Below are 9548 nucleotides of genomic sequence, written 5' to 3'. Positions count from 1 at the left end.
CCTCTTTGACACATTGGTGACACCGGTGCTTCTTTATGGAGTGGAGGTGTGGGGTGGAAGCATCGGGAAGTTTACTTGGAAAGAGTTTGAGAATGTCCAAAAGCGTTTTCTCACCAACTTTCTCCAAGTCAAGACACAAACACCCTACATGCTCTTACTTCTTGAGTCCGGATCGCTTCCCATTGAGGTCTTGGGCATGGAAAGGGTTGTGGAGTACATGCGTAAGACACAACGTAGCCCTTTGCATCGACTTCCTAGAATCGCATATGAAGCAAGTCAAAAGGTTCAAAAGACATGCAAGAGCAAAATACTAAGTTCGGGGTGGATGCTTGATATCAAGAAATGGTTTGGAAGATGGGATGCATGTCACTTGGTCAAGGATGCGTCGATCGACTCCCAAGTTAATGAGGCCTTCTTACAACGCCAATGTATCATGGCTTGGGAGAAATCTGGAGGTTCTCGCTTCAGCCATTACACCACACACGTTGCCCCAAACTACAAATCTCTCTTCTTCTCGGAACGAAGTAACCGAACCCATTCTTACATCCTTGAGCCCATCCCGTTGAGTGCGATCCGCACCATTGCCTCCATTCGTCTTAGCTCCCATTCTCTACGCTGCGAGACAGGACGTTGGGGCACTGGCGAGGAGTGTCATCGACTTTGCACCTTATGCCCTCGTCAAGTGCGAGAGAGTGAGTACCACACACTACTTGAGTGCTCAGCTTTTGACCACATTAGGTCCTCTTTTCCCCATATATTCAGCCATGAGCTCTCCCTACATACCTTCCTGTCCCAACCACGATGTGGACTCTCTATTGCGACGCTCATTTCAGCCATTTTTGAGCATCGAGAGTCACTTATGAACTCCACTCACACCACGTGACATGTTCATTTGGTCCCATAGGTCATATTTGACCTCCCAGGACGATAATAGAACTATCTATCTATCTCTCTCTCTCAATTGTACTTAAGGCGCGCGTAGAGAGTTGCAAAAAGTATGTTGTCGTCCTTCCGCACCTTTAGTACAAAGAGACACATACACACACACACACACACACACACACACACACACACACACACACACACACACACAGAGAGTCTATGTGTATTTTTTTAATGTTCTTTGGAGAGAGAGAGAGAGAGAGAGAGAGAGAGAGAGAGACTATGTGTGTTTTTGTTTGTGCTTTGGAGAGAGACATATATATATATATATATATATATATATATATATATATATATATATATATATATATATATATATATATATATATATATGGAGAGAGAGAGAGAGAGAGAGAGAGAGTGAGACTTGTCATGTTTCCTGATGAATAGGAATAAGGTCCAGTAGGCAGAAGAGGCTGAAACCAGACCCAGAGCTTGTGCCAGGATTTCAACCTTTGCAGGCTCAGTTGCTTAATGTTTCTACCAAAATAACTATTGACTTTTGTCAGGACATATCTGAAAAAGAGTCAATTGGTGAAGATCAATCAGAGAGGTCACCAGGCCAAGAGGATCCCTCACCCTGTATAGTACTTGTCAAGAAAAATACAAGAAAGAGGAATATAGACTTCTCAGATGATGCAGATGTGCCAGAAAGTAGTCCCTGTGCAACTAAATGTAAAGCCAAAGAGGATGTGTCTTCTCTGGAAGACCCAACTGCAACTGAAGAGAGGCTGTTTGATTTTGCAGCATCTTGTGGTGCTGGGGACAAGTTTGATCTAGTTCATTCTATGTTTAATCCAAAGTTTGACATTGAAGACCTGTTAGCTCAGCACAGTAATTTCTTGCAGTCCTACAGAGATAAGTTTGAAGTGATGGTGCAGGTAGGGAGGGTTGTTCTGTCCACTATGACTCTTGTGCATTTAAATGACTGTGGTGGAAAGGGACAGGGACTGAAGAAGTATAGGGAATTACCACCTTCTTGCCGACATTCAGCCTGCCCTTTGCACCAAAAAGAATGCAAACTCATTCAGGAAGCCTTTGGCTTTATGATTTAATTACCTGAACAGCCTGTTTGGATTCCTCATGGAGAATCCTGATGAGGTGTTAGAGGAGCAGGATGCAGCACCAGATGAAGAATGCGAGGAGACAACTCATATACAAGAAGTCGAGCAGGTTGAAGATACAGTCGACCTTGAGGTTGAGGCAATTGAAGTACAAAGAAGTAAGATGCTCTCTGTGAAAACCACAGAAATCAAACTTCCATTGGATGTCAGTAACTTCACTGATAGGCATGCTCAGATGATGTTGCCTTCTGTGCTTGACTTCAGGATTGGAGACAGGACCTATATCTTCTTACATGATGTGCAAAGCATCTTTTATTTAAGGGAGGATTTATCCCTGGCTATTATTTCCAGAGTCCAAGAGGAGAGGAGTGGATTTGTTTCAGAGGATAGTAGTGATGATGAGGCAATGGAAACATCCAGCAATCTAATGGAATGCCTCCGAAGATGCTTTGAGAAAGCTGAAAAATACAAGGAGACACTACCTGATGAAGCCACCTTCCAAGCAATAAGACAAAGCCTAAGACCATCAACAAGTAACAAAGAAGTGGAGGATTGGTTTAACCATTTAGGTCAGGGGTCAACTACATCTGTAGACCTGTGACAGGAAAACCTCTTTCTGTAGGATGAGAGCTTCATGGTAACTCTCTCTCCCTCCCTCTCTCTCTCTCTCTCTCTCTCTCTCTCTCTCTCTCTCTCTCTCTCTCTCTCTCTCTCTCTTTGTGTCACTTCTGACATGATATGTGCAGTCTTGGATTGCTGACAAGGATGACTTCCTTCGGCGGCGGACTCGAGAGTATCGTGGAAGGGATGCGGCCCTAGCGCAGTACCTTTCAAAGCTTTGAGAGTCGCCGATAGTAGTTTTTCACAATTCCATGTCACAAGAGGGTTCAATAGCAACTTACACATTCAAGACACTATCACGCTTCTTGGGTGTACCCGTGTTGCCCAAAAGTGCAGATAAAGTCATTCTTGTGGACAAAGTGTTTGCTAGAGATTGTTTTGGTTACTGCCCGGGCTATACAGGTGGTCGGGCAACGTATTACTACACCTACACAGCAATGGCACTAGCTCTTGGTAGACAAAACCCAGATGAACTTTTAGAGTATGGCAAACATCTCATGATTCGTTACAAGGGTGACGTGCCAAAAAACAAAATTGAACCTTCAAAATCTTGATACACTTCAAGTAGCAATTGTATAAGATCATGTATTACATAAATTTTGTACAATGTCATCCACTCAAAGTATCTTTCTCCACTTGTGATTCACATACACCATTGTCTCTCTCCACCTTCGTTGACTTTCACGAGCTCCGGAGTTGTTGTATGCCATTGATCTTTTAACTTTTTGTTGTTGTAAATGTCTGATGCCTTGTGCTGTTGCTGAATTTGCCAAGACTTCTCTTGCCTGCATTCGATGAATGATTCTACGATAGAACCATTCAAATAGTTCTCTCAAACTGTTAACCTTGATCCGAGAGCCACCATGTCATGTGTGCCTGAAATAAGCATTTCTCGGCATGTAATGAGACTTTTCCATCCCTTGGGTATTCCATATTGCCGGGTTCCCATACTTTTGTATAAAATATGGTAAATGATTGAAGATGATGTGCTGGATATGAAAAAAGATTAGTTAGAATGTTTTACACTCACATATTTGCACATAAGAGAGAATGAAATACACGATAATACCATGTAGTGAGTAATCCAGGTGTCTGTCCATGCTGTCTTGAATGATTTTTTCAGAAGGTTGAGATTCTCCTTGAACTTGTTCATATCACCTTGTGACCAGTCATCTTTGTCGCACATCAAAAATAGGATGTCTATTGATCGCCAAACCTCAGCCTTCGCATTACGAGTAGTTGGCTCTTGGTCTTTGACTACAATATGTAGCTTTTTCCAGCTCTGATACTCTACCTTGCTAACATAAGATGTGTTATATATTTTTCCATGTTTTGTTAGCTTCGGATCTCTTGTACCTTGGGGTTTAGATAAAAACCTCGTGCCTTCACCCCACCGATGGATGGTTTGCATGGGACATCCTTCTCAGCAATTGATCTCTTTTCATCCCACTGGATTTTCACATTGCCACCATGAAGCCCCATATCCGACAGTACCATTTCTAAACACTGCAGGGCTACTTGTCGTTCTGCCGAGTTCTTAATCTTCCAAGCAAACCCGATATATAAGTAGACCAATTTCTCCACAATTCTACAAAGGGCATGCATTGTACAAATGTGGACATTCACAAGTGGTATTTTCAAAACCGGTCGAAAAGCAGGATCCTCAATGTGACGTGTTGAAGCTTTTCTCCACCACTTTGGGTCCATGACCTTTGCAGGCTCCATGCAGAACAAACACGACGACTTTTCCATTGCACCCATTCCACAATTATACATGCACTTTAATGTTTTGAGGTCACCTGCAAGATGCCACTGAACTTGAAAGTCTCCCCTTCCATCTAGACGTAGTACCTCTCCCTGGTTAGTCTGTCGATCAATCACCTCCGAAATATTAGTTTGATGGAACACCCAATATAGAATCTCATGATCTTCTTTCTTTACCTGCAACACAAAATAAATGAGACTTAAGTAGATGTGAACATTTGAGCTTACCTGAGAATCTCGCTTACCTCAAACGCACCAAGCCACCATATGTTAGATTCTGATTGAACACTAAAATATAAAGGATCATCACTAGGACACTTTGAGAGGGCTCTATTCATTAAAGTAATAGTAACACGCTCTAGCTTTTTCTCCTTAACAAGCTCACACTCATCCAGTTTTAACACAAAATGTAATACCCCTCGTGACTCTTCAAATGTGATGTTGTAAAACTCCACCATTCTCTTCTGTAATATCCGCAGGTCCATAAAAATATTATTGAACTCATCATATGCCATGTTTGCTCCATGGCCACTGTAAGTTGCGTTAATATGAAAGGGCTGTCCAAGATAGTCTCCTTGTGCCTCGTTAAGCTGAAGCCTCTCTTTCCAAACACTTGAGGCTGATGGTAGAAGTTTGGATTTTATACCCTTCTTAACAAAGATGGATGAGACAGACTTTTGGATAGCCGAATATCCTCTTTTGCTTACACCAAGTGAATCAAGTGTGCCTTGTATCTCTTTTGCAGGCACTGAGTTCTCTGAAATAAAGCGGTCCACTACATTTCGTTGTAGGACCTTAAACTTCTTGTCATGTACTATATCTGCTGCCAGGCTTCTACTTATAAGTGGCTTCAATCTCTTTCCTATATTGGCTTTGGGGTCAATGTTTTCCTTGTCAGGATAGATTGAATCTCTACATGAAGACAATGCATAAGTAAATAACAGAAAATTTGCTTCACTAACACTATTTAGGCACATGAAAACAATGCATAACAAGAAAAAACAAAAAGATTACTTAACTAAAACAATGTAGCCAACCAAGAAGCATCACCTTAATGCTCGGATTCTTTTCTTGAGACCTCCTGATGCAACCTACAATGTTTCAAGATTGCGCAATTTCTTCTTTCGGATACGACCACCCAAGATGGTGTCCTTCATTTGACAACCTCGCACCTTTCCTTTCAGTTCTTGTACCTCTGTTTTATGTTGCAAAATGGTAACTTGATCTGTAGAATGTAAATGTGAAAGGCGAACAATATATCTCACATTGTTGAGCTTGAAGAATGCCCTTGTAAGTTTCAGCTTCTCTTGTAAGAGATTTACAATAACCCAGAAGCCCAGAAGGCCCTTTTCTCCATCACCAGCAAAGGTCAATAAGCTTGTAGGATTGACAAACGGTGGAGACGCATTAATCATTGGATTCTTAGGGTAGAGAGAGCCTCTCGTCCAGATATCTATGTGTTTAGCTCCCTGAGCTCTGAGCGTGTCTATGGAAGCAGGAGGTATATGTGTGTTTGTTTTACTGCGCTTAATCAATGGTTGGTACTCATTGTCCAAATCAATGTGAAGGTGATATTTGGCTCGTTTCTGGGTAACATTTGTGCCATTTGAGGAGTGCGCCATTAGCCAAATGTGCAGGTTTAATGGAAAGTGAATAGCGGCTGCGCCTTTGTCCCTCCATGTTAGCCTCATTCCCTCCATATTGACGAGGTTCATTCAATGCAACTGAAAAGAGGATTATCCCTCAATCACTACGAACGAATGTTCAGAAGAGTAAGGAATCTACTTAAAGTACACTTTTTGAACTTTTACTATGAAAGACCCAGCTCTATTATTTGCCATTTTTTCTAGAGAGAGAGTGCAAAAAATACATTTTCTTAGAAGGCCCTCCAAATGACCTCCGAAATTCCCTAATGAGATGCTCCTGAGACCTCCGAGGGAAAAAAAAAGGCCACAGCTCACCTTATCATCTTCAGTCAAGCTCGGGGTCTCTATAGGGCAAAGCTCCCGCAATAACTCGGGCCCTTGTAGATCCCGTCATCAACTAACCCCCACCTTCATCACAATCTCCACCCCTTGTATGCTCAAGCAGTTCGTCCACTCTCTCGCTCATTGCCCTTGCATGCTCAAGCAGTTCGTCCACACTCTCGCTCATTGCCCCAACATGTTACGATCTCTTCCAAATATACCTTACCTCCCCTCCCCACCCCAAAAAAGAAAGAAAAAATGCTTCAACTATCGCTGCTATCCGACCTATCGTCAGGTCCAATCCTCCCACTGCGCCCCCAGTCCTCGCCATGCTCGACTCCTCCTCACTGACACAATATTAAAGAAATGAATTTTTTCAAAACACACCTTTCAAATATACCACACCCCTCCCCCAATATAAATAAATAAAAAAATTTGCATTGATTATTGTTTCCTTTTCCACCTATCGTCAGTTTAGCTCCTCCCATTGCGCCCAATCCTTGTTGTGCTCGACCCCTCCTCCCTCGCTGCATCGCTTTGCTCTACTGCTTCTTCCTCAACCTCTGCCCCCTCCCCCCTCTGTCTCTACAACACCTGGCTACAGTCAATGCTCTGTCAGATTTGTCTTGCAGGGACCTACACACACACACACACACACACACACAGACGTTAAACTTGGCTGATGAGTTATGTGAGCAAGTTACTTTCATGGAAAGTGATGAGAGGTACTCTTTTTGGTACATCTTTGTTGTGATAAACTCGTTTACCATGCTCATGAGCGTTCTAAATGGAGTCTACACACTATGTTTGGATAGGAACTGGTACCATCAGATGGTTATAAATGGACAACAATGTAAAAAATCAAGATGTTACTCTTGGTTTCATTGAACCTCCTACTGAACCGGGTTCCGCTCAAATGAACCGTTGGATCCATGAGGGATGTTACGGTAGAAGACATTAGTGTTTTTATGAAGATACCATCACTTGTGTTTTCGCGGACGAAAACTCTTCTCCAAGGGGGGAGTAATGTCAGTACAAAAGTAGGACCAGTCACGGCCAAGGGCCAGGATGGACATGCAGTCAAGGGGGTCCCTATATTTAGAAGGCCAAGGGTCTATATAGGGCATGGCTTGGTGGAGATTAACATGTTCCAGTTCCCTTTATCTTAAATGGGAGATACAAGAGCATCGAGTTGCATGGAATTTAATTTAGGGTTTTATGTTCAAAGAAGAAAAAGGATGTAAGGGCAATTTGCATGATCACTGGTGTTGGAGTGTTAAGGACAAAGAAGAAGTGAGGCTTTGGAGAAGTAAGGGTGAGCTCGGCAGCAAACGAACAGTTTTTGAGGTTTGGAGCAGGGCCATTCTATGTTCATTGAGGAGCTCGAGTGCATGCGGTTATGAGGGCTTGGACATGCAACGAGAAAACTCCAAGATCATGATCGATTGGGATCCAAGCGGCGGTTTGGATTGATTGTCAAACCTGAATCTATTGATTAAGCTTTGCTCAAGGTCTTATTATCATCATGATGATTGTTAGAGGTCGCTAAGACCTCTCCTGTATACTTTATTCTATTTTTAATGAAATAGCACTTGTGTTGGGTTCCATTGTTCTTCGTTTATCGATGTCTTCTATTTTGTCTCTCTTTCACCTCTCACAACCAGAGGCCCCATGCCTTCCTGGCTCACCTCTCAAATCCATTTTCCTCGACAATTTGCCGCAATCCCTTAGGGCCGAGCCCCCTATGCATTAATATGAATAGTGGGATGAAGAAACACTCCAATTAAAGTAGCATGGCAAGCTACCCTTGCTTTTAGACATAACTCTAGTAGTGCTTCTAATTCAAAAGAAATGGTGCGTATTAAGCAAATACGTTTAAAATCAATGGATGGCCCTCTTTGCAGGAAAATGTTCTTTACAAGTTTAGAACTTTCAAGTCAAAAAGATCTTCCTTGTTTTTGAGGAGAAGGAAACTCAAATACTTCTAATATCCGTCTTCAAATACATGTGGGACTTTGCATTAGTTTAAATACCACTAATATTCTTAACCATAATGAGACCAGGCTCTTAGTGAACCTATAAGAATTCAAAGACTAGAAAAGACTACTGTTCCTAGGTGAGATTAGACTTTGGCTTTAGCTTTACTAATAAATGAAGAAAGCCCTTTTCTGGAGTCAACATATTAAGTGTGTTAGTGAAGGGTGAGCTTAGGAAATCAAAAGACAGATGATGTGAAATGTCAAAAGACATATAAAGGTGAAAAATCAAAAGACCTTTTGTGTTTATATAAAGAGGTGATAAACTTCACATTGTATTTGTGTTTCTCTTCTCTTTTATTTTTTCTAACGTTTTTTTCTCTTTAAAGTGTCCTCTCTCTCGCTCGCTCTCTCGCTCTCTCTCTCTCTCTCTCTCTATGTTGTATCCGTCCTTCTCACGTCTAGCTGATATTGTTGCAAATGTACGTGCTTCATCATTGCCTGTTGTTGTTCATGCTATAGACTAACGCATCTTTTTTGTTATTATTGATGAAATCTTTGAATTAGGAATACCTTTTAACCTTTTTGCAGTCATTAGGAATACCTTTTAATTTTAATTAGGTCTCCCCGATCTCGAAAAATAAAAAATCCTTTCAAAACATATCGAGTACATAAGTAAAGGGTGAGTTTAAAAAATCATGAAAAGACCATGCATGGAGGTAGAAAGTAAAAATACTTTTTGTGTGCATATAAATATAAATATAGAGATGGTAGAATGCACCTTATACATTTGTTTTTTTCTTTTTAATTTTGTTTCCTCTAATGTTTTCAAGCCATTAGGGCCATCAAGAAAGCCTTTTATTCTTTTTAAGAGCCATTGAGTATATCAAGAAAGCCTTTTATTTTTTTTTAACAGCCATTAAGTATACCTTCTCTTAGACTAATATAGAATTCGTATCTCCTCCTTATTAGTCACAAGTACTATCTCCTCCTCATTAGTGTGACCACAATGTTGTCATTTTAACCCTTAAGATACAAATGCATTAAACGTAGTATAGGGGGACTATGCTCTCCGAGCCCATAGGGGGACTAGGCTCTTACTTTATTGTCAAGGATTATTTTATACAAATATGTAGGCGGACCCGGGTTTACGCCAATAGCGGGACTCGGCTCTTGCTTTAGGGGCACGCGTTGACTTGGATGCCGCGATATCA

The sequence above is a fragment of the Adiantum capillus-veneris genome, chromosome 22, assembly GCF_014529385.1.
Source record: "Adiantum capillus-veneris isolate H3 chromosome 22, ASM1452938v2, whole genome shotgun sequence".
NCBI lineage: Eukaryota > Viridiplantae > Streptophyta > Polypodiopsida > Polypodiales > Pteridaceae > Adiantum > Adiantum capillus-veneris.
Note: the sequence above shows the minus strand (reverse complement) of the source record.